This window comes from Primulina tabacum, chromosome 10, assembly GCF_025594145.1.
Source record: "Primulina tabacum isolate GXHZ01 chromosome 10, ASM2559414v2, whole genome shotgun sequence".
NCBI classification, from domain to species: domain Eukaryota; kingdom Viridiplantae; phylum Streptophyta; class Magnoliopsida; order Lamiales; family Gesneriaceae; genus Primulina; species Primulina tabacum.
The window spans coordinates 37,656,563-37,684,046 of record NC_134559.1 but is presented as its reverse complement, the minus strand read 5'-3'; the positions used below and the strand labels follow the sequence as shown (position 1 = coordinate 37,684,046).

The following is a 27,484-nucleotide window of genomic DNA, read 5'->3' as shown; positions in this document are numbered from 1 at the left end:
TCTCGCCCAATAAGAACCATGAAGTTAAGCGCTCTAGCGCGATGGCAGAGCTAGGATGGGTGACCTCCCTAGGAAGTCCTCGTGTCGCTACCGTTTACGTAAATTATGGATAAAACAGTCGAAATAATTGTTTTTAATGAGTTAACCGTCTCCGGAGTAATCTCCGTCATTTCCTTCCGCACAGAACCGGCTCACGACAACATAAATCTCTAAATGTCCCCAGAAAATAAAAAAAATAAGAATATGAAAATAGCGAATGTAAAACTATTATTATGCCTGAGATACGATAAAATGGAACCGAAATTGAATTTCGGACTTCCTAAGCGGATTTCTCGAGGAAACGGAAGCTTAACAGAAGCGGAAAATCGCAAATTAGAGAGTCTTAGAGAAGAAATTCGGCAAAAATCTCGCCAGCTCATTGCGGAGCAAAGAGTCTCGTTCGTTTGCCCGTTTACAATCAAATTAGTCTACAATTTTGTCCAAATCCGACAGTGCCCGAGCTACGTTGATTTCACATGTCTTATTTTGTCACAATCGAGATTCAGATGATTTGAGCCGAAAATCGTCTGTCAACAAGTAATCAAAAATAGAAAAACAGGAAAAGAGGTGCAACACGAGGACTTCCCAAGGGGTCACCCATCCTAGTACTGCTCTCGACCAAGCACGCTTAACTTCTGAGTTCTGATGGGATCCGGTGCATTAGTGCTGGTATTATCGCACCCGACATTGAGTGGGATTTTTATTCTTATATCACTCGAGTACGAGTGGGGAGGGCGGCGATAGACAACACGCGGCACTGCTCTCGCCCAACAGAACCATGAAGTTAAGCGTTCTGGCGCGATTGCAGAGCTAGGGTGGGTGACCTCCCTGGGAAGTTCTCGTGTCGCGACCGTTTACGTAAATTATGGCTAAAACAGTAGAAATAATTGTTTTTAATGAGTTAACCGTCTCCGGAGTAATTTGCGTCATACCCTTCCGCACAGAACCGGCTCACGACAACAAAAATCGCTAAATGTTCCAAGAAAATAGAAAAAAAATAAGAATAATAAAATAGCGAATGTATAGCTATTATTATGCTTGGGATTTCTCGAGGAAACGAAAGTTTAACAGAAGCAGAAAATCGAAAATTAAAGGGTCTTAGAGAAGGAATTCGGCTAAAATCTCGCCAGCTCATTGCAAGGCAATGAGTCTCGTTCGTTTGCCCGTTTACAATCAAACTAGCCTACAATTCACATGTCTTATCTGATCGATCGAGATTCAGATGATTTGATCCGAAAATCGTCTGTCAACAAGTAATCAAAAATAGAAAAACACGAAAAGGGGTGCAACACGAGGACTTCCCAGGGGGTCACCCATCCTAGTACTGCTCTCGTCCAAGCACGCTGAACTTCGGAGTTCTAATGGGATCCGGTGCATTAGTGCTGGTACGATCGCACCCGACTTTGAGTGGGATGTTTATTCTTGTATCCCTAGAGTACGTGTGGAGCTGGCGGCGATGGACAACACGCGGCACTGCTCTCGCCCAATCAGAACCATGAAGTTAAGCATTCTGGCGCGATGGCAGAGCTAGGATGGACCTCCTGGGAAGTCCTCGTGTCGTGACCGTTTACGTAAATTATAGCTAAAACAGTCGAAATAATTGTTTTTAATGAGTTAAGCATCTCCGGAGTAATCTGCGTCATACCCTTCCGCACAGAACCGGCTCACGAAAACAAAAATCGCTAAATGTTCCCAGAAAATAGAAAAAAAAATAAGAATAAGAAAATAGCGAATGTAAATCTATTATTATGCCTGCGATACGATAAAATTGAACCGGAATCGAATTTCGGACTTCCTAAGCAGATTTCTCGAGGAAACGGAAGCTTAACAGAAGCGGAAAATCGCAAATTAGAGGGTCTTAGAGAAGAAATTCGGCTAAAATCTCGCCAGTCCGCAATGAGTCTCGTTCGTTTGCCCGTTTACAATCAAATTACGCTACAATTTTGTCCAAATAGGACAGTGCCCGAGCTACGTTGATTTCACATGTCTTATCTGGTCCAGATCGAGATTCAGATGATTTGAGCCGAAAATCGTCTGTCAACAATTAATCAAAAATAGAAAAACACGAACAGAGGTACAACATGAGGACTTCCCAAGGGTTCTGGCACGATTGCAGAGCTAGGATGGGTGACCTCCATGGGAATTTCTCGTGTCGCGACCGTTTACGTAAATTATGGCTAAAACAATCGAAATAATTGTTTTTAATGAGTTAACCGTCTCCGGAGTAATCCGCGTCATACCCTTCCGCACAGAACCGGCTCACGACAACAAAAATCGCTAAATGTTCTCAGAAAATAGAAAAAAAATAAGAATAAGAAAATAGCGAATGTAAATCTATTATTATGGCTGAGATACGATAAAATGGAACTGGAATCGAATTTCGGACTTTCTAAGCAGATTTCTCGAGGAAACGAAAGATTAACAGAAACGGAAAATCGCAAATTGGAGGGTCTTAAAGAAGAAATTCGGCTAAAATCTCGCCAGCTCATTGCGGAGTAATGAGTCTCGATCGTTTGCCCGTTTACAATCAAATTAGCCTACAATTTTGTCCAAATCCGGCAGTGCCCGAGCCAAGTTGATTTCACATGTCTTATCTGGTTCCGATCGAGATTCAGATGATTTGAGCCGAAAATCGTCTGTCAACAAGTTATCAAAAATAGAAAAAAACAAAAAGGGGTGCAACACGACGACTTCCCAGGGGGTCGCCCATCCTAGTACTGGTCTCGCCCAAGCATGCTTAACTTCGAAGTTCTAATGGGATCCGGTGCATTAGTGCTGTTATGATCGCACCCGACATTGAGTGGGTTGTTTATTCTTATATCCCTCGAGTACGTGTGAAGCGGGCGGCGATAGACAACAAGCGGCACTGCTCTCGCCCAATCAAAACCATGAAATTAAGCGTTCTGGCGCGATGGCAGAGCTAGGATGGGTCACCTACCGGGAAGTCCTCGTGTCGCGACCGTTTACGTAAATTATGGCTAAAAAAGTCGAAATAATTGTTTTTAATGAGTTAACCGTCTCCAGAGTAATCTGCGTCATACCCTTCCGCACAGAACCGGCTCACGATAACAAAAATCGATAAATGTTTCTAGAAAATAGAAAAAAAATAAGAATAGGAAAATAGCAAATGTAAAGCTATTATTATGCCTGAGATACGATAAAATGGAACCGGAGTCGAATTTCGAACTTCCTAAGCAGATTTTTCGAGGAAACAGAAGCTTAACAGAAGCGGAAAATCGCAAATTAGAGGGTCTTAGAGATGAAATTCGGCTAAAATCTCGCCAGTCCGCAATGAGTCTCGTCCGTTTGCCCGTTTACAATCAAATTAGCCTACAATTTTGTCCAAATCCGGCAGTGCCCGAGCTACGTTGATTTCACATGTCCTATCTGGTCCCGATCGAGATTCAGATGATTTGAGCCGAAAATCGTCTGTCAACAAGTAATCAAAAATAGAAAAACACGAAAAGGGGTGCAACACTACGACTTCCAAGGGGGTCACCCATCCTAGTATTGCTCTCGCCCAAGCACGCTTAACTTCGGAGTTATGATGGGATCCAGTGCATTAGTGCTGGTATGATCGCACCAGACATTGAGTGCGATTTTTATTCTTATATCTTTCGAGTACGTGTGGAGCGTACGACGATGGACAACACGCGGCACTGCTCTCGCCCAATCAGAACCATGAAGTTAAGCGTTCTGACGCGATGGCAAAGCTAGGATGGGTGACCTTCCTGGGAAGTCCTCGTGTCGCGATCGTATACGTAAATTATTGCTAAAACAGTCGAAATAATTGTTTTTAATGAGTTAACCGTCTTCAGAGTAATCTGCGACATACCCTTCCGCACAGAACCAGCTCACGGCAACAAAAATCGCTAAATGTTCCCAGAAAATAGAAAAAAAATAAGAAGAAGAAAACAGCGAATGTAAAGCTATTATTATGCATGATATACGAGAAAATGGAACAGGAATCGAATTTCGAACTTCCTAAGCGGATTTCTCGATGAAACGGAAGCTTAACTGAAGCGGAAAATCGTAAATTAGAAGGCTTCGGAGAAGGAATTCGGCTAAAATCTCGATCCGCAATGAGCCTCGTTCGTTTCCCATTTACAATCAAATTAGGCTACAATTTTGTCCAAATCCGGCAGTGCCCGAGCTACGTTGATTTCACAAGTTTTATCTAGTCCCGATCGAGATTCAGATTATTTGAGCCGAAAATCGGCTGTCAACAAGTAATCAAAAATAGAAAATCACGAAAAGGGGAGCAACACGAGGACTTCCCAAGGGTTACCCATCCTTGCACTGCTCTTGCCCAAGCACGCTTAACTTCGGAGTTCTGATGGGATCCGGTGAATTATTGCTGGTATGATCGCACCCGACATTGAGTGGAATGTTTATTCTTATATCTCCTGAGTACGTGTGGAGCGGGCGGCGATGGACAACACGCGGCACTGCACTCGCCCAATCAGAACCATGAAGTTTGCGTTCTGGCGCGGTGGCAGAGCTAGGATGGGTGACCTCCCATGAGAAGTCCTCGTGTCGGGACCGTTTACGTAAATTATGGCTAAAACAATAGAAATAATTGTTTTTAATGAGTTAACTGTCTCCGGAGTAATCTGCATCATACCCTTCCGCACAGAACCGGCTCACGGCAACAAAAATCGCTAAATGTTCCCAGAAAATAGAAAAAAAAAATAAGAAGAAGAAAATATCGAATGTAAAGCTATTATTATGCCTGAGATACGATAAAATGGAACAGGAATCGAATTTCAAACTTTCTAAGAGGATTTCTCGAGGAAACGGAAGCTTAACAGAAGCGGAAAATCGCAAATTAGAGGGTCTTAGAGAAGAAATTCGGCTAACATCTCGCCATCTCATTGCGGAGTAATGTGTCTAGTTCGTTTGCCCGTTTACAATCAAATTAGGAAATAATTTTGTCCAAATCCGGCACTGCCCGAGCTACGTTGATTTCACATGTCTTATCTGGTGCCGATCGAGATTCAGATGATTTGAGCCGAAAATCTTCTGTCAACAAGTAATCAAAAATAGATTAACACGAAAAGAGGTACAACACGAGGACTTCGCAGGGCGACACCCATCCTAGTACTGCTCTAGCCCAAGCACGGTTGACATTGGAGTTCTGATGGGATCCGGTGCATTAGTGCTGGTATGATCGCACCCGACATTGAGTAGGATGTTTATTCTTATATTCCTCGAGTACGTGTGGAGCGAGCGGCGATGGACAACACGCGGCATTGCTCTCGCCCAATAAGAACCATGAAGTTAGCGTTCTGGCGCGATGGCAGAGTTAGTATGGGTGACCTCCCTGGGAAGTCCTCGTGTCGCGACCGTTTACGTAAATTATGGCTAAAACAGTCGAAATAATTGTTTTAATGAGTTAACCGTCTCCGGAGTAATCTGCGTCATACCATTCCGCACAGAACCGGCTCACAACAATAAAAATCGCTGAATGTTCTCAGAAAATAGAAAAAAAATAAGAAGAAGAAAATAGCGAATATAAAGCTATTATTATGTCTGAGATACGATAAAATGGAACAAGAATCGAATTTAGAACTTCCTAAGAGGATTTCTCGAGGAAACAGAAGCTTAACAGAAGCGGAAAATCGCAAATTAGAGGGTATTAGAGAAGGAATTCGGCTAAAATCTCGTCAGCTCATTGCGGAGCAATGAGTCTCATTTTTTTGCCCGTTTACAATCAAATTAGGCTACAATTTTGTCCAAATCCGGCAATGCCCGAGCTACGTTGATTTCACATGTCTTATCTAGTCCCGATCGAGATTCAGATGATTTGAGCCGAAAAACGTCTGTCAACAAGTAATCAAAAATTGAAAAACACGCAAAGAGGTGCAACATGAGGACTTCCCAGGGGGTCACCAATCCTAGTACTGCTCTAGCCCTAGCACGGTTGACTTCAGAGTTCTGATGGGATCCGGTGCATTAGTGCTGGTATGATCGCACCCGACATTGAGTGGGATTTTTATTCTTATATCCCTCGAGTACGTGTGGAGTGGGCGGCGATGGACAACACGCGGCACTGCTCTCTCCCAATAAGAACCATGAAGTTAAGCGTTCTAGCGCGATGGCAGAGCTATGATGGGTGACCTCCCAGGGAAGTCCTCGTGTCGCGACCGTTTACTTAAATTATGGCTAAAACAGTTGAAATAATTGTTTTTAATGAGTTAATCGAATCCGGAGTAATCTACCTCATACACTGCCGCACAGAACCGGCTCACGACAACAAAAATGGCTAAATGTTCCCAGAAAATAGAAAAAAAGAAGAAGAAAATAGCGAATGTAAAGCTATTATTATACCTGGGATACGATAAAATGGAACCGGAATCGAATTTCGGACTTTATTAGCGGATTTCTCGAGTAATCAAAAATAGAAAATCACGAAAAGGGGTGCAACACGAGGACTTCCAAGGGGTCACCTATCCTAGTACTGCTCTCGCCCAAGCATGCTTAACTTCGGAGTTCTGATGGGATGCGGTGCATTAGTGCTGGTATGATCGCACCCGACATTGAGTAGGATGTTTATTCTTATATCTCTCGAGTACGTGTGGAGCGGGCGGCGATGGACAACACTCGGCACTGCTCAAGCCCAATCAGAACCATGAAGTAAAGCGTTCTGTCGCGATGGAAGAGCTAGGATGGGTGACCTCCGACCGTTTACGTAAATTATGGCTTAAACAGTCGAAATAATTGTTTTTACTGAGTTAACCATTTCCGGAGTAATCTGTGTCATACCCTTCCGCACAGAACCGGCTCACGACAACAAAAATCGCTAAATGTTCCCAGAAAATAGAAAAAAATTAAGAAAAAGAAAATAACGAATGTAAAGCTATTATTATGCCTGAGATAAGATAAAATGGAACCGGAATCGAATTTCGAACTTCCTAAGCGGATTTCTCGAGGAAACAGAAGCTTAACAGAAGCAGAAAATCGCAAATTAGAGGGTCTTAGAGAAGGAATTCGGCTAAAATCTCGTCAGCTCATTGCGGAGTAATAAGTCTCGATCGTTTGCCCATTTACAATCAAATTAGCCTACAATTTTGTCAAAATCCGGCAGTGCCCGAGCTACGTTGATTTCCCATGTCTTATCTGGTCCCGATCGAGATTCAGATGATTTGAGCCGAAAATCGTCTGTAAACAAATAATCAAAAATAGAAAAACACGAAAAGGAGTGTAACACGAGGAATTCCAAGGCATCACCCATTCTAGTACTTCTCTCGCCCAAGCACGCTTAACTTCGGAGTTCTGATGGGATCCGGAGCATTAGTGCTGGTATGATCGCACCCGACATTGAGTGGGAAGTTTATTCTTATATCCCTTGAGTACGTAGGAGCGGGCGGCGATGGACAACACTCGGCACTGCTCTCGCCCAATAAGAACCATGAAGTTAAGCGTTCTGGCGCGATGGAAGAGCTAGGATGGGTGACACTCCCTGGTAAATCTTCGTGTCGTGATCGTTTACGTAAATTATGGCTAAAATAGTCGAAATATTTGTTTTTAATGAGTTAACCGTCTCCAGACTAATGTGTATCATACACTTCCGCACAGAACCGGCTCACAACAACAAAAATTGCTAAATGTTCCCAGAAAATAGAAAAAAATAAGAAGAAGAAATAGCGAATGTAAAGCTATTATTATGCATGAGATACGATAAAATGGATCTGGAATCGAATTTCGAACTTCCTAAGCGGATTTCTCGAGGAAACGGAAGCCTAGCAGAAGCTGAAAATCTCAAATTAGAGGGTCTTAGAGAAGGAATTAGGCTAAAATCTCGCCACCTCGTTGCGGAGTGTTGAGTCTCGTTCGTTTGCCCGTTTACAATCAAATTAGCCTACAATTTTGTCCAAATCCGGCAGTGCCCGATCTACGTTGATTTCACATGTCTTATCTGGTCCCGATCGAGATTCAGATGATTTGAGCCAAAAATCGTCTGTCAACAAGTAATCAAAAATAGAAAAACACGAAAATGGGTGCAACACGAGGACTTCCAAGGGGGTCACCCACCCTAGTACTGCTCTCGCCCAAGCACGCTTAACTTCGGTGTTCTGATGGGATCCGGTGCATTATTGCTGGTATAATCGCACTCGAAATTTAGTGGGATTGTTATTCTTATATCCCTCGAGTACGTGTCGAGCGGACGGCGATGGACCACACGTGGCACTTCTCTCGGCCAATCAGAACCATGAAGTTAAGCGTTGTGGCACGATGGCAGAGCTAGGATGGGTGACCTCCCTCGAAAGTCCTCGTGTCGCGACCGTTTATGTAAATTATGGATAAAACAGTCGAAATAATTGTTTTTAATGAGTTAACCGTCTCCGGAGTAATCTGCGTCATACCCTTCCGCACAGAACCGGCTCACGACAACAAAAATTGCTAAATGTTCCCAGAAAAAAGAAAAAAATTATGAATAAGAAAATAACGAATGTAAAGCTATTATTATGCCTGAGATAAGATAAAATGGAACCGAAATCGAATTTCGAACTTCCTAAGCGGATTTCTCGAGGAAACAGAAGCTTAACAGAAGCGGAAAATCTCAAATTAGAGTGTCTTAGAGAAGGAATTCGGCTAAAATCTCGCCAGCTCATTGCGGAACAATCAAATTTGGTTACAATTTTGTCAAAATCTGGCAGTGCCCGAGCTACGTTGATTTCACATGTCTTATCTGGTCCCGATCGAGATTCAGATGATTTGAGCCGAAAATCGTCTGTCAACAAGTAATCAAATATAGAAAAACACGAAAAGGGGTGCAACACGAGGACTTTCCCCGTGGTCACCCATCCTAGTACTGCTCTCGCCCAAGCACGCTTAACTTCGCAGTTCTGATGGGATTCGGTGCATTAGTGCTGGTATGATCGCACTTGACATCGAGTGGGATGTTTATTCCTATATCCATCGAGTACGTAGGAGCAGGCGGCAATGGACAACACTCGCCACTGCTCTCGCCCAATCAGAACCATTGAGTTAAGCGTTCTGGCGCGATGGAAGAGCTAAGATGGGTGACACTCCCTGGTAAATCCTCGTGTCGCGATCGTTTACGTAAATTATGGCTAAAACAGTCGAAATATTTGTTTTTATTGAGTTAATCGTCTCCGGAGTAATCTGCGTCATACCCTTCCGCATATAACCGGCTCAGGACAACAAAAATCGCTAAATCTTCCCAGAAAATAGAAAAAAAATTAAGAAGAAGAAAATAGCGAATGTAAAGCTATTATTATGCCTGGGATACGATAAAATGAAACCGGAATCGAATTTCGGACTTCCTAAGCGGATTTCTCGAGGAAACAGAAGTTTAACAGAAGCGGAAAATCGCAAATTAGAGGGTCTTAGAGAAGGAATTCGGCTAAAATCTCTTCAGCTCATTGCGGAGTAATGAGTCTCCTTCGTTTGCCCGTTTACAATCAAATTATCCTACAATTTTTTCCAAATCCGGCAGAGCCCGAGCTACGTTTATTTCCCATGTGGTCCCGATCGAGATTCAGATGATTTGAGCCGAAAATTTTCTGTCAACAAGTAATCAAAAATAGAAAAACACGAAAAGGGGTGCAACACGAGAACTTCCAAGGGGGTCACCCATTCTAGTACTGCTCTCGCCCAAGCATGCTTAACTTTGGAGTTCTGATGGGATCCGGTGCATTAGTGCTGGTATGATCGCACCCGACATTAAGTGGTATTTTTATTCTTATATCCCTCGAGTACGTGTGGAGCGGGCGGCGATGGACAACACGCGGCACTGCTCTCGCCCAATCAGAACAATGAAGTTAAGCGTTCTAGCGCGATGGAAGAGCTAGGTTGGGTGACCTCCCTGGGAAGTCCTCGTGTCGCGACCGTTTACGTCAATTATAGATAAAACAGTAGAAATAATTGTTTTTAATGAGTTAACCGTCTTCAGAGTAATCTGCGTTATACCCTTCCGCACAGTACCGGCTCACGACAACAAAAATCGCTAAATGTTCCCAGAAAATAGAAAAAAAAATAAGAATAAGAAAATAGCGAATGTAAAGCCATTATTATGCCTGAGATACGATAAAATGGAACCAGAATCGAATTTCAAACTTCCTTAGCGGATTTCTCGAGGAAACGGAATCTTAACAGAAGCGAAAAATCTCAAATTAGAGTGTCTTAGAGAAGAAATTCGGGTGAAATCTTGTCAAATCATCGCGGAGTAATGAGTCTCGTTCGTTCGCCCGTTTACAATCAAATTAGGCTACAATTTTGTTCAAATCTGGCAGTGCCCGAGCTACGTTGATTTCACATGTCTTATCTGGTCCTGATCGAGATTCAGATGATTTGAGCCAAAAATCGTATGTCAACAAGAAACCAAAAATAGTACTGCTCTCGCCCAAGCATGCTTAACTTCGGAGTTCTGATGGGATCTGGTGCATTAGTGCTGGTATGATCGCACCCGACATTGAGTGGGATTTTTATTCTTATATCCCTCGAGTACGTGTGGAGCAGGCGGCGATGGACAACACGCGGTACTGCTCTCGCCCAATAAAAACCATGAAGTTAAGCCTTCTGGCGCGATGGCAGAGCTAGGATTGGTGACCTCCCTGGGCAGTCCTCGTGTTGCGACCGTTTACGTAAATTATGGCTAAAACATTCGAAATAATTGTTTTTAATGAGTTAACCATCTCCGGAGTAATCTTCGTCATATCCTTCTGCACAGAACCGGCTCACGACAATAAAAATTGCTAAATGCTCCCAGAAAATAGAAAAAAATAAGAAAAAGAAAATAGCGAATGTAAAGCTATTATTATGCTTGGTATACTATAAAATGGAACCGAAATCGAATTTCAAACTTGCTTAGAAGATTTCTCAAGGAAACGGAAGATTAACAGAATCGGAAAATCGCAAATTAGAGGGTCTTATAGAATGAATTCGGCTAAAATCTCGCCAGCTCGTTGCGGAGTAATGAGGCTCGTATGATCGCTTAGTGCATTAGTGCTGGTATGATCGCACCCGACATTGAGTGGGATGTGTATTCTTATATCCCTTGAGTACGTGTGGAGCGGGCGGCGATGGACAACACGCGGCACTTCTCTCGCCCAATCAGAACCATGAAGTTAAGCGTTCTGGCGTCCTCGTGGGCAGTCCTCGTGTCGCGATTGTTTATGTAAATTATGGCTAAAACAGTCAAAATAATTGTTTTTAATGAGTTAACCGTCTCTGGAGTAATCTGCGTCATACCCTTCCGCACAAAACTGGCTCACGACAACAAAAATCGCTAAATGTTCCCAGAAAATAGAAAAAAATTAAGAATAAGAAAATAACGAATGTAAAGCTATTATTATGCTTGAGATAAGATAAAATGGAACCGGAATTTAATTTCGAACTTCCTAAGCGGATTTCTCGAGGAAACGGAAGCTTAACAGAAGCGGAAAATCGCAAATTAGAGGGTCTTAGAGAAGGAATTCGGCTAAAATCTCGCCAGCTCATTGCGAAGGAATGAGTCTCGTTCGTTTGCCCGTCTACAATCAAATTAGGCTACAATTTTGTCAAAATCCGGCAGTGCCCTAGCTACTTTCATTTCACATGTTTTATCTGGTCCCGATCGAGATTCTGATGATTTGAGCCGAAAATCGTCTGTCAACAAGTAATCAAAAATAAAAAAACACGAAAAGGGGTGCAACACGAGGACTTCCTAGGGGGTCGGGTCACCCATCCTAGTACTGCTATCGCCCAAGCACGCTTAACTTCGGAGTTCTGATGGGATCCAGTGCATTAGTGCTAGTATGATCGCATCCGACATTGAGTGGGATGTTTATTCTTATATCTCTCGAGTACGTGTGGAGCGGGCGGCGATGGAAAACACGTGGAACTGCTCTCGCCCAATTAGAACGATGAAGTTAAGCGTTCTGGCGCGACGGAATAGCTAGGATGGGTGACCTCCCTGGGAAGACCTCGTGTCACGACCGTTTACGTAAATTATCGCTAAAACAGTCGAAATAATTGTTTTTAATGAGTTAACCGTCTCCGGAGTAATATGCGTCATACCCTTCTGCAACATGAGGACTTCCCAGGGGGTCACCAATCCTAGTACTGCTCTAGCCCTAGCACGGTTGACTTCAGAGTTCTGATGGGATCCGGTGCATTAGTGCTGGTATGATCGCACCCGACATTGAGTGGGATTTTTATTCTTATATCCCTCGAGTACGTGTGGAGTGGGCGGCGATGGACAACACGCGGCACTGCTCTCTCCCAATAAGAACCATGAAGTTAAGCGTTCTAGCGCGATGGCAGAGCTATGATGGGTGACCTCCCAGGGAAGTCCTCGTGTCGCGACCGTTTACGTAAATTATGGCTAAAACAGTTGAAATAATTGTTTTTAATGAGTTAATCGAATCCGGAGTAATCTACATCATACACTGCCGCACAGAACCGGCTTACGACAACAAAAATGGCTAAATGTTCCCAGAAAATAGAAAAAAAGAAGAAGAAAATAGCGAATGTAAAGCTATTATTATACCTGGGATACGATAAAATGGAACCGGAATCGAATTTCGGACTTTATTAGCGGATTTCTCGAGTAATCAAAAATAGAAAATCACGAAAAGGGGTGCAACACGAGGACTTCCAAGGGGTCACCTATCCTAGTACTGCTCTCGCCCAAGCATGCTTAACTTCGGAGTTCTGATGGGATGCGGTGCATTAGTGCTGGTATGATCGCACCCGACATTGAGTAGGATGTTTATTCTTATATCTCTCGAGTACGTGTGGAGCGGGCGGCGATGGACAACACTCGGCACTGCTCAAGCCCAATCAGAACCATGAAGTAAAGCGTTCTGTCGCGATGGAAGAGCTAGGATGGGTGACCTCCGACCGTTTACGTAAATTATGGCTTAAACAGTCGAAATAATTGTTTTTACTGAGTTAACCATTTCCGGAGTAATCTGTGTCATACCCTTCCGCACAGAACCGGCTCACGACAACAAAAATCGCTAAATGTTCCCAGAAAATAGAAAAAAATTAAGAAAAAGAAAATAACGAATGTAAAGCTATTATTATGCCTGAGATAAGATAAAATGGAACCGGAATCGAATTTCGAACTTCCTAAGCAGATTTCTCGAGGAAAGAGAAGCTTAACAGAAGCAGAAAATCGCAAATTAGAGGGTCTTAGAGAAGGAATTCGGCTAAAATCTCGTCAGCTCATTGCGGAGTAATAAGTCTCGATCGTTTGCCCATTTACAATCAAATTAGCCTACAATTTTGTCAAAATCCGGCAGTGCCCGAGCTACGTTGATTTCCCATGTCTTATCTGGTCCCGATCGAGATTCAGATGATTTGAGCCGAAAATCGTCTGTAAACAAATAATCAAAAATAGAAAAACACGAAAAGGAGTGTAACACGAGGAATTCCAAGGCATCACCCATTCTAGTACTTCTCTCGCCCAAGCACGCTTAACTTCGGAGTTCTGATGGGATCCGGAGCATTAGTGCTGGTATGATCGCACCCGACATTGAGTGGGAAGTTTATTCTTATATCCCTTGAGTACGTAGGAGCGGGCGGCGATGGACAACACTCGGCACTGCTCTCGCCCAATAAGAACCATGAAGTTAAGCGTTCTGGCGCGATGGAAGAGCTAGGATGGGTGACACTCCCTGGTAAATCTTCGTGTCGTGATCGTTTACGTAAATTATGGCTAAAATAGTCGAAATATTTGTTTTTAATGAGTTAACCGTCTCCAGACTAATGTGTATCATACACTTCCGCACAGAACCGGCTCACAACAACAAAAATTGCTAAATGTTCCCAGGAAATAGAAAAAAATAAGAAGAAGAAAATAGCGAATGTAAAGCTATTATTATGCATGAGATACGATAAAATGGATCTGGAATCGAATTTCGAACTTCCTAAGCGGATTTCTCGAGGAAACGGAAGCCTAGCAGAAGCTGAAAATCTCAAATTAGAGGGTCTTAGAGAAGGAATTAGGCTAAAATCTCGCCACCTCGTTGCGGAGTGTTGAGTCTCGTTCGTTTGCCCGTTTACAATCAAATTAGCCTACAATTTTGTCCAAATCCGGCAGTGCCCAATCTACGTTGATTTCACATGTCTTATCTGGTCCCGATCGAGATTCAGATGATTTGAGCCAAAAATCGTCTGTCAACAAGTAATCAAAAATAGAAAAACACGAAAATGGGTGCAACACGAGGACTTCCAAGGGGGTCACCCACCCTAGTACTGCTCTCGCCCAAGCACGCTTAACTTCGGTGTTCTGATGGGATCCGGTGCATTATTGCTGGTATAATCGCACTCGAAATTTAGTGGGATTGTTATTCTTATATCCCTCGAGTACGTGTCGAGCGGACGGCGATGGACCACACGTGGCACTTCTCTCGGCCAATCAGAACCATGAAGTTAAGCGTTGTGGCACGATGGCAGAGCTAGGATGGGTGACCTCCCTCGAAAGTCCTCGTGTCGCGACCGTTTACGTAAATTATGGATAAAACAGTCGAAATAATTGTTTTTAATGAGTTAACCGTCTCCGGAGTAATCTGCGTCATACCCTTCCGCACAGAACCGGCTCACGACAACAAAAATTGCTAAATGTTCCCAGAAAAAAGAAAAAAATTATGAATAAGAAAATAACGAATGTAAAGCTATTATTATGCCTGAGATAAGATAAAATGGAACCGAAATCGAATTTCGAACTTCCTAAGCGGATTTCTCGAGGAAACGGAAGCTTAACAGAAGCGGAAAATCTCAAATTAGAGTGTCTTAGAGAAGGAATTCGGCTAAAATCTCGCCAGCTCATTGCGGAACAATCAAATTTGGTTACAATTTTGTCAAAATCTGGCAGTGCCCGAGCTACGTTGATTTCACATGTCTTATCTGGTCCCGATCGAGATTCAGATGATTTGAGCCGAAAATCGTCTGTCAACAAGTAATCAAATATAGAAAAACACGAAAAGGGGTGCAACACGAGGACTTTCCACGTGGTCACCCATCCTAGTACTGCTCTCGCCCAAGCACGCTTAACTTCGCAGTTCTGATGGGATTCGGTGCATTAGTGCTGGTATGATCGCACTTGACATCGAGTGGGATGTTTATTCCTATATCCATCGAGTACGTAGGAGCAGGCGGCAATGGACAACACTCGCCACTGCTCTCGCCCAATCAGAACCATTGAGTTAAGCGTTCTGGCGCGATGGAAGAGCTAAGATGGGTGACACTCCCTGGTAAATCCTCGTGTCGCGATCGTTTACGTAAATTATGGCTAAAACAGTCGAAATATTTGTTTTTATTGAGTTAATCGTCTCCGGAGTAATCTGCGTCATACCCTTCCGCATATAACCGGCTCAGGACAACAAAAATCGCTAAATCTTCCCAGAAAATAGAAAAAAAATTAAGAAGAAGAAAATAGCGAATGTAAAGCTATTATTATGCCTGGGATACGATAAAATGAAACCGGAATCGAATTTCGGACTTCCTAAGCGGATTTCTCGAGGAAACAGAAGTTTAACAGAAGCGGAAAATCGCAAATTAGAGGGTCTTAGAGAAGGAATTCGGCTAAAATCTCTTCAGCTCATTGCGGAGTAATGAGTCTCCTTCGTTTGCCCGTTTACAATCAAATTATCCTACAATTTTTTCCAAATCCGGCAGAGCCCGAGCTACGTTTATTTCCCATGTGGTCCCGATCGAGATTCAGATGATTTGAGCCGAAAATTTTCTGTCAACAAGTAATCAAAAATAGAAAAACACGAAAAGGGGTGCAACACGAGAACTTCCAAGGGGGTCACCCATTCTAGTACTGCTCTCGCCCAAGCATGCTTAACTTTGGAGTTCTGATGGGATCCGGTGCATTAGTGCTGGTATGATCGCACCCGACATTAAGTGGTATTTTTATTCTTATATCCCTCGAGTACGTGTGGAGCGGGCGGCGATGGACAACACGCGGCACTGCTCTCGCCCAATCAGAACAATGAAGTTAAGCGTTCTAGCGCGATGGAAGAGCTAGGTTGGGTGACCTCCCTGGGAAGTCCTCGTGTCGCGACCGTTTACGTCAATTATAGATAAAACAGTAGAAATAATTGTTTTTAATGAGTTAACCGTCTTCAGAGTAATCTGCGTTATACCCTTCCGCACAGTACCGGCTCACGACAACAAAAATCGCTAAATGTTCCCAGAAAATAGAAAAAAAAATAAGAATAAGAAAATAGCGAATGTAAAGCCATTATTATGCCTGAGATACGATAAAATGGAACCAGAATCGAATTTCAAACTTCCTTAGCGGATTTCTCGAGGAAACGGAATCTTAACAGAAGCGAAAAATCTCAAATTAGAGTGTCTTAGAGAAGAAATTCGGGTGAAATCTTGTCAAATCATCGCGGAGTAATGAGTCTCGTTCGTTCGCCCGTTTACAATCAAATTAGGCTACAATTTTGTTCAAATCTGGCAGTGCCTGAGCTACGTTGATTTCACATGTCTTATCTGGTCCTGATCGAGATTCAGATGATTTGAGCCAAAAATCGTATGTCAACAAGAAACCAAAAATAGTACTGCTCTCGCCCAAGCATGCTTAACTTCGGAGTTCTGATGGGATCTGGTGCATTAGTGCTGGTATGATCGCACCCGACATTGAGTGGGATTTTTATTCTTATATCCCTCGAGTACGTGTGGAGCAGGCGGCGATGGACAACACGCGGTACTGCTCTCGCCCAATAAAAACCATGAAGTTAAGCCTTCTGGCGCGATGGCAGAGCTAGGATTGGTGACCTCCCTGGGCAGTCCTCGTGTTGCGACCGTTTACGTAAATTATGGCTAAAACATTCGAAATAATTGTTTTTAATGAGTTAACCATCTCCGGAGTAATCTTCGTCATATCCTTCTGCACAGAACCGGCTCACGACAATAAAAATTGCTAAATGCTCCCAGAAAATAGAAAAAAATAAGAAAAAGAAAATAGCGAATGTAAAGCTATTATTATGCTTGGTATACTATAAAATGGAACCGAAATCGAATTTCAAACTTGCTTAGAAGATTTCTCAAGGAAACGGAAGATTAACAGAATCGGAAAATCGCAAATTAGAGGGTCTTATAGAATGAATTCGGCTAAAATCTCGCCAGCTCGTTGCGGAGTAATGAGGCTCGTATGATCGCTTAGTGCATTAGTGCTGGTATGATCGCACCCGACATTGAGTGGGATGTGTATTCTTATATCCCTTGAGTACGTGTGGAGCGGGCGGCGATGGACAACACGCGGCACTTCTCTCGCCCAATCAGAACCATGAAGTTAAGCGTTCTGGCGTCCTCGTGGGCAGTCCTCGTGTCGCGATTGTTTATGTAAATTATGGCTAAAACAGTCAAAATAATTGTTTTTAATGAGTTAACCGTCTCTGGAGTAATCTGCGTCATACCCTTCCGCACAAAACTGGCTCACGACAACAAAAATCGCTAAATGTTCCCAGAAAATAGAAAAAAATTAAGAATAAGAAAATAACGAATGTAAAGCTATTATTATGCTTGAGATAAGATAAAATGGAACCGGAATTTAATTTCGAACTTCCTAAGCGGATTTCTCGAGGAAACGGAAGCTTAACAGAAGCGGAAAATCGCAAATTAGAGGGTCTTAGAGAAGGAATTCGGCTAAAATCTCGCCAGCTCATTGCGAAGGAATGAGTCTCGTTCGTTTGCCCGTCTACAATCAAATTAGGCTACAATTTTGTCAAAATCCGGCAGTGCCCTAGCTACTTTCATTTCACATGTTTTATCTGGTCCCGATCGAGATTCTGATGATTTGAGCCGAAAATCGTCTGTCAACAAGTAATCAAAAATAAAAAAACACGAAAAGGGGTGCAACACGAGGACTTCCTAGGGGGTCGGGTCACCCATCCTAGTACTGCTATCGCCCAAGCACGCTTAACTTCGGAGTTCTGATGGGATCCAGTGCATTAGTGCTAGTATGATCGCATCCGACATTGAGTGGGATGTTTATTCTTATATCTCTCGAGTACGTGTGGAGCGGGCGGCGATGGAAAACACGTGGAACTGCTCTCGCCCAATTAGAACGATGAAGTTAAGCGTTCTGGCGCGACGGAATAGCTAGGATGGGTGACCTCCCTGGGAAGACCTCGTGTCACGACCGTTTACGTAAATTATCGCTAAAACAGTCGAAATAATTGTTTTTAATGAGTTAACCGTCTCCGGAGTAATATGCGTCATACCCTTCTGCAACATGAGGACTTCCCAGGGGGTCACCAATCCTAGTACTGCTCTAGCCCTAGCACGGTTGACTTCAGAGTTCTGATGGGATCCGGTGCATTAGTGCTGGTATGATCGCACCCGACATTGAGTGGGATTTTTATTCTTATATCCCTCGAGTACGTGTGGAGTGGGCGGCGATGGACAACACGCGGCACTGCTCTCTCCCAATAAGAACCATGAAGTTAAGCGTTCTAGCGCGATGGCAGAGCTATGATGGGTGACCTCCCAGGGAAGTACTCGTGTCGCGACCGTTTACGTAAATTATGGCTAAAACAGTTGAAATAATTGTTTTTAATGAGTTAATCGAATCCGGAGTAATCTACCTCATACACTGCCGCACAGAACCGGCTCACGACAACAAAAATGGCTAAATGTTCCCAGAAAATAGAAAAAAAGAAGAAGAAAATAGCGAATGTAAAGCTATTATTATACCTGGGATACGATAAAATGGAACCGGAATCGAATTTCGGACTTTATTAGCGGATTTCTCGAGTAATCAAAAATAGAAAATCACGAAAAGGGGTGCAACACGAGGACTTCCAAGGGGTCACCTATCCTAGTACTGCTCTCGCCCAAGCATGCTTAACTTCGGAGTTCTGATGGGATGCGGTGCATTAGTGCTGGTATGATCGCACCCGACATTGAGTAGGATGTTTATTCTTATATCTCTCGAGTACGTGTGGAGCGGGCGGCGATGGACAACACTCGGCACTGCTCAAGCCCAATCAGAACCATGAAGTAAAGCGTTCTGTCGCGATGGAAGAGCTAGGATGGGTGACCTCCGACCGTTTACGTAAATTATGGCTTAAACAGTCGAAATAATTGTTTTTACTGAGTTAACCATTTCCGGAGTAATCTGTGTCATACCCTTCCGCACAGAACCGGCTCACGACAACAAAAATCGCTAAATGTTCCCAGAAAATAGAAAAAAATTAAGAAAAAGAAAATAACGAATGTAAAGCTATTATTATGCCTGAGATAAGATAAAATGGAACCGGAATCGAATTTCGAACTTCCTAAGCGGATTTCTCGAGGAAACAGAAGCTTAACAGAAGCAGAAAATCGCAAATTAGAGGGTCTTAGAGAAGGAATTCGGCTAAAATCTCGTCAGCTCATTGCGGAGTAATAAGTCTCGATCGTTTGCCCATTTACAATCAAATTAGCCTACAATTTTGTCAAAATCCGGCAGTGCCCGAGCTACGTTGATTTTCCATGTCTTATCTAGTCCCGATCGAGATTCAGATGATTTGAGCCGAAAATCGTCTGTAAACAAATAATCAAAAATAGAAAAACACGAAAAGGAGTGTAACACGAGGAATTCCAAGGCATCACCCATTCTAGTACTTCTCTCGCCCAAGCACGCTTAACTTCGGAGTTCTGATGGGATCCGGAGCATTAGTGCTGGTATGATCGCACCCGACATTGAGTGGGAAGTTTATTCTTATATCCCTTGAGTACGTAGGAGCGGGCGGCGATGGACAACACTCGGCACTGCTCTCGCCCAATAAGAACCATGAAGTTAAGCGTTCTGGCGCGATGGAAGAGCTAGGATGGGTGACACTCCCTGGTAAATCTTCGTGTCGTGATCGTTTACGTAAATTATGGCTAAAATAGTCGAAATATTTGTTTTTAATGAGTTAACCGTCTCCAGACTAATGTGTATCATACACTTCCGCACAGAACCGGCTCACAACAACAAAAATTGCTAAATGTTCCCAGAAAATAGAAAAAAATAAGAAGAAGAAAATAGCGAATGTAAAGCTATTATTATGCATGAGATACGATAAAATGGATCTGGAATCGAATTTCGAACTTCCTAAGCGGATTTCTCGAGGAAACGGAAGCCTAGCAGAAGCTGAAAATCTCAAATTAGAGGGTCTTAGAGAAGGAATTAGGCTAAAATCTCGCCACCTCGTTGCGGAGTGTTGAGTCTCGTTCGTTTGCCCGTTTACAATCAAATTAGCCTACAATTTTGTCCAAATCCGGCAGTGCCCGATCTACGTTGATTTCACATGTCTTATCTGGTCCCGATCGAGATTCAGATGATTTGAGCCAAAAATCGTCTGTCAACAAGTAATCAAAAATAGAAAAACACGAAAATGGGTGCAACACGAGGACTTCCAAGGGGGTCACCCACCCTAGTACTGCTCTCGCCCAAGCACGCTTAACTTCGGTGTTCTGATGGGATCCGGTGCATTATTGCTGGTATAATCGCACTCGAAATTTAGTGGGATTGTTATTCTTATATCCCTCGAGTACGTGTCGAGCGGACGGCGATGGACCACACGTGGCACTTCTCTCGGCCAATCAGAACCATGAAGTTAAGCGTTGTGGCACGATGGCAGAGTTAGGATGGGTGACCTCCCTCGAAAGTCCTCGTGTCGCGACCGTTTACGTAAATTATGGATAAAACAGTCGAAATAATTGTTTTTAATGAGTTAACCGTCTCCGGAGTAATCTGCGTCATACCCTTCCGCACAGAACCGGCTCACGACAACAAAAATTGCTAAATGTTCCCAGAAAAATAGAAAAAAATTATGAATAAGAAAATAACGAATGTAAAGCTATTATTATGCCTGAGATAAGATAAAATGGAACCGAAATCGAATTTCGAACTTCCTAAGCAGATTTCTCGAGGAAACGGAAGCTTAACAGAAGCGGAAAATCTCAAATTAGAGTGTCTTAGAGAAGGAATTCGGCTAAAATCTCGCCAGCTCATTGCGGAACAATCAAATTTGGTTACAATTTTGTCAAAATCTGGCAGTGCCCGAGCTACGTTGATTTCACATGTCTTATCTGGTCCCGATCGAGATTCAGATGATTTGAGCCGAAAATCGTCTGTCAACAAGTAATCAAATATAGAAAAACACGAAAAGGGGTGCAACACGAGGACTTTCCACGTGGTCACCCATCCTAGTACTGCTCTCGCCCAAGCACGCTTAACTTCGCAGTTCTGATGGGATTCGGTGCATTAGTGCTGGTATGATCGCACTTGACATCGAGTGGGATGTTTATTCCTATATCCATCGAGTACGTAGGAGCAGGCGGCAATGGACAACACTCGCCACTGCTCTCGCCCAATCAGAACCATTGAGTTAAGCGTTCTGGCGCGATGGAAGAGCTAAGATGGGTGACACTCCCTGGTAAATCCTCGTGTCGCGATCGTTTACGTAAATTATGGCTAAAACAGTCGAAATATTTGTTTTTATTGAGTTAATCGTCTCCGGAGTAATCTGCGTCATACCCTTCCGCATAGAACCAGGCTCAGGACAACAAAAATCGCTAAATCTTCCCAGAAAATAGAAAAAAAATTAAGAAGAAGAAAATAGCGAATGTAAAGCTATTATTATGCCTGGGATACGATAAAATGAAACCGGAATCGAATTTCGGACTTCCTAAGCGGATTTCTCGAGGAAACAGAAGTTTAACAGAAGCGGAAAATCGCAAATTAGAGGGTCTTAGAGAAGGAATTCGGCTAAAATCTCGTCAGCTCATTGCGGAGTAATGAGTCTCGTTCGTTTGCCCGTTTACAATCAAATTATCCTACAATTTTTTCCAAATCCGGCAGAGCCCGAGCTACGTTTATTTCCCATGTGGTCCCGATCGAGATTCAGATGATTTGAGCCGAAAATTTTCTGTCAACAAGTAATCAAAAATAGAAAAACACGAAAAGGGGTGCAACACGAGAACTTCCAAGGGGGTCACCCATTCTAGTACTGCTCTCGCCCAAGCATGCTTAACTTTGGAGTTCTGATGGGATCCGGTGCATTAGTGCTGGTATGATCGCACCCGACATTAAGTGGTATTTTTATTCTTATATCCCTCGAGTACGTGTGGAGCGGGCGGCGATGGACAACACGCGGCACTGCTCTCGCCTAATCAGAACAATGAAGTTAAGCGTTCTAGCGCGATGGAAGAGCTAGGTTGGGTGACCTCCCTGGGAAGTCCTCGTGTCGCGACCGTTTACGTCAATTATAGATAAAACAGTCGAAATAATTGTTTTTAATGAGTTAACCGTCTTCAGAGTAATCTGCGTTATACCCTTCCGCACAGTACCGGCTCACGACAACAAAAATCGCTAAATGTTCCCAGAAAATAGAAAAAAAAATAAGAATAAGAAAATAGCGAATGTAAAGCCATTATTATGCCTGAGATACGATAAAATGGAACCAGAATCGAATTTCAAACTTCCTTAGCGGATTTCTCGAGGAAACGGAATCTTAACAGAAGCGAAAAATCTCAAATTAGAGTGTCTTAGAGAAGAAATTCGGGTGAAATCTTGTCAAATCATCGCGGAGTAATGAGTCTCGTTCGTTCGCCCGTTTACAATCAAATTAGGCTACAATTTTGTTCAAATCTGGCAGTGCCCGAGCTACGTTGATTTCACATGTCTTATCTGGTCCTGATCGAGATTCAGATGATTTGAGCCAAAAATCGTATGTCAACAAGAAACCAAAAATAGTACTGCTCTCGCCCAAGCATGCTTAACTTCGGAGTTCTGATGGGATCTGGTGCATTAGTGCTGGTATGATCGCACCCGACATTGAGTGGGATTTTTATTCTTATATCCCTCGAGTACGTGTGGAGCAGGCGGCGATGGACAACACGCGGTACTGCTCTCGCCCAATAAAAACCATGAAGTTAAGCCTTCTGGCGCGATGGCAGAGCTAGGATTGGTGACCTCCCTGGGCAGTCCTCGTGTCGCGACCGTTTACGTAAATTATGGCTAAAACATTCGAAATAATTGTTTTTAATGAGTTAACCATCTCCGGAGTAATCTTCGTCATATCCTTCTGCACAGAACCGGCTCACGACAATAAAAATTGCTAAATGCTCCCAGAAAATAGAAAAAAATAAGAAAAAGAAAATAGCGAATGTAAAGCTATTATTATGCTTGGTATACTATAAAATGGAACCGAAATCGAATTTCAAACTTGCTTAGAAGATTTCTCAAGGAAACGGAAGATTAACAGAATCGGAAAATCGCAAATTAGAGGGTCTTATAGAATGAATTCGGCTAAAATCTCGCCAGCTCGTTGCGGAGTAATGAGGCTCGTATGATCGCTTAGTGCATTAGTGCTGGTATGATCGCACCCGACATTGAGTGGGATGTGTATTCTTATATCCCTCGAGTACGTGTGGAGCGGGCGGCGATGGACAACACGCGGCACTTCTCTCGCCCAATCAGAACCATGAAGTTAAGCGTTCTGGCGTCCTCGTGGGCAGTCCTCGTGTCGCGATTGTTTATGTAAATTATGGCTAAAACAGTCAAAATAATTGTTTTTAATGAGTTAACCGTCTCCGGAGTAATCTGCGTCATACCCTTCCGCACAGAACCGGCTCACGACAACAAAAATCGCTAAATGTTCCCAGAAAATAGAAAAAAATTAAGAATAAGAAAATAATGAATGTAAAGCTATTATTATGCTTGAGATAAGATAAAATGGAACCGGAATTTAATTTCGAACTTCCTAAGCGGATTTCTCGAGGAAACGGAAGCTTAACAGAAGCGGAAAATCGCAAATTAGAGGGTCTTAGAGAAGGAATTCGGCTAAAATCTCGCCAGCTCATTGCGAAGGAATGAGTCTCGTTCGTTTGCCCGTCTACAATCAAATTAGGCTACAATTTTGTCAAAATCCGGCAGTGCCCAAGCTACTTTCATTTCACATGTTTTATCTGGTCCCGATCGAGATTCTGATGATTTGAGCCGAAAATCGTCTGTCAACAAGTAATCAAAAATAAAAAAACACGAAAAGGGGTGCAACACGAGGACTTCCTAGGGGGTCGGGTCACCCATCCTAGTACTGCTATCGCCCAAGCACGCTTAACTTCGGAGTTCTGATGGGATCCAGTGCATTAGTGCTAGTATGATCGCATCCGACATTGAGTGGGATGTTTATTCTTATATCTCTCGAGTACGTGTGGAGCGGGCGGCGATGGAAAACACGTGGAACTGCTCTCGCCCAATTAGAACGATGAAGTTAAGCGTTCTGGCGCGACGGAATAGCTAGGATGGGTGACCTCCCTGGGAAGACCTCGTGTCACGACCGTTTACGTAAATTATCGCTAAAACAGTCGAAATAATTGTTTTTAATGAGTTAACCGTCTCCGGAGTAATATGCGTCATACCCTTCCGCACAGAACCGGCTCACGACAACAAAAATCGCTAAATGTTCCCAGAAAATAGAAAAAAAAAATAGGATGAAGAAAATAGCGAATTTAAAGATATTATTATGATTGGGATACGATAAAATGGAACAGTAATCGAATTTCGAACTTCCTAAGCTGATTTCTCAAGGAAACAGAAGCTTAAAAGAAGCGGAAAATCGCAAATTAGAGGGTCCTAGAGAAAAAATTCGGCTAAAATCTCACCAGCTCATTGCGGAGCAATGAGTCTCGTTCGTTTGCCCGTTTACAATCAAATTAGCCTACAATTTTGTCAAAATCCGGCATAGCCCGAGCTACGCTGATTTCAGAAGTCTTATCTGGTCCCGATCGAGATTCAGATGATTTGAGCCCAAATCGTCTGTCCACAAGTAATCAAAAATAGAAAAACACGAAAAGGGGTGCAACAATAGGGCTTCACAGGGAGTCACCCATCCTAGTATTGCTCTCGCCCAAGCACGCTTAACTTCAGAGTTCTGATGGGATCTGGTGCATTAGTGCTGGTATGATCGCACCTGACATTGAGTGGGATGTTTATTCTTATATCCCTCGAGTACGTGTGGAGCGGGCGGCGATGGACAACACGCGGCACTGCTCTCGCCCAATCATAACAATGAAGTTAAGCGTTCTGGCGCGACGGCAGAGCTAAGATGGGTGACCTCCCTTGGAAGTCCTCGTGTCTGGACCGTTTACGTAAATTAGGGCTAAAACAGTCGAAATAATTGTTTTTAATGAGTTAACCGTCTCCGGAGTAATCTGCGTCATACCCTACCACACAGAACCGGCTCACGACAACAAAAATTGCTAAATGTTACCAAAAAATAGAAAAAAATAAGAATAGGAAAATAGCGAATGTAAAGCTATTATTATGCATGAGATACGATAAAATGAAACCAGAATCGAATTTTGAACTTTCTAAGCGGATTTCTCGAGAAAACGGAAACTTAACAGAAGCGGAAAATCTCAAATTAGAGGGACTTAGAGATGGAATTAGGCTAAAATCTCGCCACCTCGTTGCGGAGTAATGAGTCTCGTTCTTTTGCCCGTTTACAATAAAATTAGCCTACAATTTTGTCCAATTCCGGCAGTGCCCGAGCTACGTTTATTTCCCATGTCTTATCTGGTCCCGATTGAGATTCAGATGATTTGAAATGAAAAATCGTCTGTCAACAAGTAATCAAAAATAGAAAAACACGAAAAATAGGTGCAACAAGAGGACTTCCTAGGGGGTCACCCATCCTAGTACTGCTCTCGCCCAAGCACGCCTAACTTCGGAGTTCTGCTGAGATCCAGTGCATTAGTGCTGGTATGATCGCACCCGACATTGAGTGGGATACGATAAAATGGAACCGGAATCGAATTATGAACTCACTAAGCGGATTTCTCAAGGAAACAGAAGCTTAACAGTAGCGGAAAATCGCAAATTAGAGGGTCTTAGAGAAGGAATTCGGCTAAAACTCGCCACCTCGTTGCGGAGTATTGAGTCTCGTTCGTTTGCCCGTTTACAATCAAATTAGCCTACAATTTTATCCAAATCCAGCAGTGTCCGATATACGTTGATTTCGCATGTCTTATATGGTTTCGATCGAGATTCAGAAGATTTGAGCCAAAAATCGTCTGTCAATAAGTAATCAAAAATAGAAAAACACGAAGAGGGGTGCAACACGAGGACTTCCCAGGGGGTCACCCGTTCTAGTACTGCTCTCGCCCAAGCATGCTTAACTTTGGAGTTCTGATGGGATCTGGTGCATTAGTGCTTGTATGATCGCACCCGACATTGTGTGGGATGTCTATTCTTATATCCCTCGAGTACGTGTGGAGCGGGCGGCGATGGACAACACACGGCACTGTTATTGCCCAATCAGAACCATGAAAATAAGCGTTCTGGCGCGATGGCAGAGCTAGGATGGGTGACCTCCCTGGAAATTCCTCGTGTCGCGACCGTTTACGTAAATTATGGCTAAAACATTCGAAATAATTGTTTTTAATGAGTTAACCGTCTCCGGAGTAATCTGCGTCATACCCTTCTGCACAGAACCGGCTCACGACAATAAAAATCGCTAAATGTTCCCAGAAAATAGAAAAAAAAATAAGAAGAAGAAAATAGTGAATGTAAACCTATTATTATGCCTGAGATACGATAAAATGGAACAGGAATCGAATTTCGAACTTCCTAAGCGGATTTCTCGAGGAAACGGAAGCTTAACAGAAGCGGAAAATTGCAAATTAGAGGGTCTTAAAGAAAGAATTCGGCTAAACTCTCGCTAGCTCATTGCGGAGTAACGAGTCTCGTTCGTTTGCCCGTTTACAATCAAATTAGCCTACAATTTTGTTCAAATCCGGCAATGCCCGATCTGCTTTGATTTCACATGTCTTATCTGGCCCCGTTCGAGATTCAGATGATTTGAGCCTAAAATCGTCTGTCAACAAGTAATCAAAATTAGAAAAAATGAAAAGGGGTGTAACACGAGGACTTCCCAGGGGGTCATCCATCCTAGTACTTCTCTCGCCTAGGCACGCTTAACTTCAGAGTTCTGATGGAATCCGGTGCATTAGTGCTGGTATGATCGCACCAGACATTGACTGGGATGTTTATTCTTATATCCCTCGAGTACGTATGGAGCGGGCTGCGATTGACAACACGCGGCACTTCTCTCGCCCAATCAGAACCATGAAGTTAAGCGTTCTGGCGCGATGGCAGAGCTAGGATGGTTGACCTCCCTGGGAAAACCTCGTGTCGCGACCATTTACGTAAATTATGGCTAAAACAGTCGAAATAATTGTTTTTAATGAGTTAACCGTCTCCGGAGTAATCTGCGTAATACCCTTCCGCACACAACCGGCTCACGACAACAAAAATCGCTAAATGTTCCAAGAAAATAGAAAAAAAAATAAGAAGAAGAAAATAGCGAATGTAAAGCTATTATTATGCCAGGGATACGATAAAATGGAACCGGAATCGAATTTCGAACTTCCTAAGCGGATTTCTCGCGGAAACGCAAGCTTAAGGGAAGCGAAAAATTGTGAATTAGAGGGTCTTAGAGAAGGA

The 27,484-nt window shown here is 43.2% G+C and overlaps 26 non-coding genes and 5 pseudogenes across 26 annotated transcripts; all 31 read right to left on the bottom strand.

The window, feature by feature from the left end:
- Positions 1 to 603: 603 nt before the first annotated feature.
- On the bottom strand, positions 604 to 722 carry LOC142515809 (5S ribosomal RNA). Its single transcript, XR_012811634.1, has one exon. It is a non-coding gene; the product is annotated as a 5S ribosomal RNA (ribosomal RNA).
- A 597-nt stretch (positions 723 to 1,319) lies between these two features.
- On the bottom strand, positions 1,320 to 1,438 carry LOC142514727 (5S ribosomal RNA). The gene has a single exon (XR_012810607.1). It is a non-coding gene; the product is annotated as a 5S ribosomal RNA (ribosomal RNA).
- A 1,274-nt stretch (positions 1,439 to 2,712) lies between these two features.
- On the bottom strand, positions 2,713 to 2,831 carry LOC142508299 (5S ribosomal RNA). Its single transcript, XR_012806519.1, has one exon. It is a non-coding gene; the product is annotated as a 5S ribosomal RNA (ribosomal RNA).
- A 674-nt stretch (positions 2,832 to 3,505) lies between these two features.
- Positions 3,506 to 3,624, bottom strand: LOC142510574 (5S ribosomal RNA; annotated as a pseudogene).
- A 671-nt stretch (positions 3,625 to 4,295) lies between these two features.
- LOC142511080 (5S ribosomal RNA) lies at positions 4,296 to 4,413 on the bottom strand (annotated as a pseudogene).
- Positions 4,414 to 5,098: 685 nt separating this feature from the next.
- On the bottom strand, positions 5,099 to 5,217 carry LOC142511701 (5S ribosomal RNA; annotated as a pseudogene).
- Positions 5,218 to 5,898: 681 nt separating this feature from the next.
- On the bottom strand, positions 5,899 to 6,017 carry LOC142510151 (5S ribosomal RNA). Its single transcript, XR_012808280.1, has one exon. It is a non-coding gene; the product is annotated as a 5S ribosomal RNA (ribosomal RNA).
- A 439-nt stretch (positions 6,018 to 6,456) lies between these two features.
- Positions 6,457 to 6,574, bottom strand: LOC142508197 (5S ribosomal RNA). The gene has a single exon (XR_012806423.1). It is a non-coding gene; the product is annotated as a 5S ribosomal RNA (ribosomal RNA).
- Positions 6,575 to 7,237: 663 nt separating this feature from the next.
- On the bottom strand, positions 7,238 to 7,355 carry LOC142508618 (5S ribosomal RNA). Its single transcript, XR_012806825.1, has one exon. It is a non-coding gene; the product is annotated as a 5S ribosomal RNA (ribosomal RNA).
- A 681-nt stretch (positions 7,356 to 8,036) lies between these two features.
- On the bottom strand, positions 8,037 to 8,155 carry LOC142507079 (5S ribosomal RNA). The gene has a single exon (XR_012805344.1). It is a non-coding gene; the product is annotated as a 5S ribosomal RNA (ribosomal RNA).
- A 655-nt stretch (positions 8,156 to 8,810) lies between these two features.
- On the bottom strand, positions 8,811 to 8,929 carry LOC142507238 (5S ribosomal RNA). Its single transcript, XR_012805499.1, has one exon. It is a non-coding gene; the product is annotated as a 5S ribosomal RNA (ribosomal RNA).
- Positions 8,930 to 9,606: 677 nt separating this feature from the next.
- On the bottom strand, positions 9,607 to 9,725 carry LOC142514557 (5S ribosomal RNA). The gene has a single exon (XR_012810445.1). It is a non-coding gene; the product is annotated as a 5S ribosomal RNA (ribosomal RNA).
- A 1,964-nt stretch (positions 9,726 to 11,689) lies between these two features.
- LOC142510162 (5S ribosomal RNA) lies at positions 11,690 to 11,813 on the bottom strand. Its single transcript, XR_012808290.1, has one exon. It is a non-coding gene; the product is annotated as a 5S ribosomal RNA (ribosomal RNA).
- Positions 11,814 to 12,064: 251 nt separating this feature from the next.
- LOC142512168 (5S ribosomal RNA) lies at positions 12,065 to 12,183 on the bottom strand (annotated as a pseudogene).
- A 439-nt stretch (positions 12,184 to 12,622) lies between these two features.
- On the bottom strand, positions 12,623 to 12,740 carry LOC142508196 (5S ribosomal RNA). The gene has a single exon (XR_012806422.1). It is a non-coding gene; the product is annotated as a 5S ribosomal RNA (ribosomal RNA).
- Positions 12,741 to 13,403: 663 nt separating this feature from the next.
- Positions 13,404 to 13,521, bottom strand: LOC142508616 (5S ribosomal RNA). The gene has a single exon (XR_012806823.1). It is a non-coding gene; the product is annotated as a 5S ribosomal RNA (ribosomal RNA).
- Positions 13,522 to 14,203: 682 nt separating this feature from the next.
- Positions 14,204 to 14,322, bottom strand: LOC142507078 (5S ribosomal RNA). The gene has a single exon (XR_012805343.1). It is a non-coding gene; the product is annotated as a 5S ribosomal RNA (ribosomal RNA).
- A 655-nt stretch (positions 14,323 to 14,977) lies between these two features.
- LOC142517129 (5S ribosomal RNA) lies at positions 14,978 to 15,096 on the bottom strand. Its single transcript, XR_012812888.1, has one exon. It is a non-coding gene; the product is annotated as a 5S ribosomal RNA (ribosomal RNA).
- Positions 15,097 to 15,773: 677 nt separating this feature from the next.
- LOC142514556 (5S ribosomal RNA) lies at positions 15,774 to 15,892 on the bottom strand. The gene has a single exon (XR_012810444.1). It is a non-coding gene; the product is annotated as a 5S ribosomal RNA (ribosomal RNA).
- A 1,964-nt stretch (positions 15,893 to 17,856) lies between these two features.
- LOC142510161 (5S ribosomal RNA) lies at positions 17,857 to 17,980 on the bottom strand. Its single transcript, XR_012808289.1, has one exon. It is a non-coding gene; the product is annotated as a 5S ribosomal RNA (ribosomal RNA).
- Positions 17,981 to 18,231: 251 nt separating this feature from the next.
- LOC142512167 (5S ribosomal RNA) lies at positions 18,232 to 18,350 on the bottom strand (annotated as a pseudogene).
- Positions 18,351 to 18,789: 439 nt separating this feature from the next.
- LOC142508195 (5S ribosomal RNA) lies at positions 18,790 to 18,907 on the bottom strand. Its single transcript, XR_012806421.1, has one exon. It is a non-coding gene; the product is annotated as a 5S ribosomal RNA (ribosomal RNA).
- Positions 18,908 to 19,570: 663 nt separating this feature from the next.
- LOC142508615 (5S ribosomal RNA) lies at positions 19,571 to 19,688 on the bottom strand. The gene has a single exon (XR_012806822.1). It is a non-coding gene; the product is annotated as a 5S ribosomal RNA (ribosomal RNA).
- A 682-nt stretch (positions 19,689 to 20,370) lies between these two features.
- On the bottom strand, positions 20,371 to 20,489 carry LOC142507076 (5S ribosomal RNA). The gene has a single exon (XR_012805341.1). It is a non-coding gene; the product is annotated as a 5S ribosomal RNA (ribosomal RNA).
- Positions 20,490 to 21,145: 656 nt separating this feature from the next.
- Positions 21,146 to 21,264, bottom strand: LOC142517127 (5S ribosomal RNA). The gene has a single exon (XR_012812886.1). It is a non-coding gene; the product is annotated as a 5S ribosomal RNA (ribosomal RNA).
- Positions 21,265 to 21,942: 678 nt separating this feature from the next.
- On the bottom strand, positions 21,943 to 22,061 carry LOC142514555 (5S ribosomal RNA). The gene has a single exon (XR_012810443.1). It is a non-coding gene; the product is annotated as a 5S ribosomal RNA (ribosomal RNA).
- Positions 22,062 to 24,025: 1,964 nt separating this feature from the next.
- LOC142510160 (5S ribosomal RNA) lies at positions 24,026 to 24,149 on the bottom strand. Its single transcript, XR_012808288.1, has one exon. It is a non-coding gene; the product is annotated as a 5S ribosomal RNA (ribosomal RNA).
- Positions 24,150 to 24,833: 684 nt separating this feature from the next.
- On the bottom strand, positions 24,834 to 24,952 carry LOC142508935 (5S ribosomal RNA). Its single transcript, XR_012807131.1, has one exon. It is a non-coding gene; the product is annotated as a 5S ribosomal RNA (ribosomal RNA).
- A 684-nt stretch (positions 24,953 to 25,636) lies between these two features.
- LOC142509745 (5S ribosomal RNA) lies at positions 25,637 to 25,755 on the bottom strand. Its single transcript, XR_012807902.1, has one exon. It is a non-coding gene; the product is annotated as a 5S ribosomal RNA (ribosomal RNA).
- A 334-nt stretch (positions 25,756 to 26,089) lies between these two features.
- On the bottom strand, positions 26,090 to 26,208 carry LOC142507734 (5S ribosomal RNA). The gene has a single exon (XR_012805982.1). It is a non-coding gene; the product is annotated as a 5S ribosomal RNA (ribosomal RNA).
- Positions 26,209 to 26,891: 683 nt separating this feature from the next.
- LOC142507389 (5S ribosomal RNA) lies at positions 26,892 to 27,010 on the bottom strand. Its single transcript, XR_012805648.1, has one exon. It is a non-coding gene; the product is annotated as a 5S ribosomal RNA (ribosomal RNA).
- Positions 27,011 to 27,484: the final 474 nt, after the last annotated feature.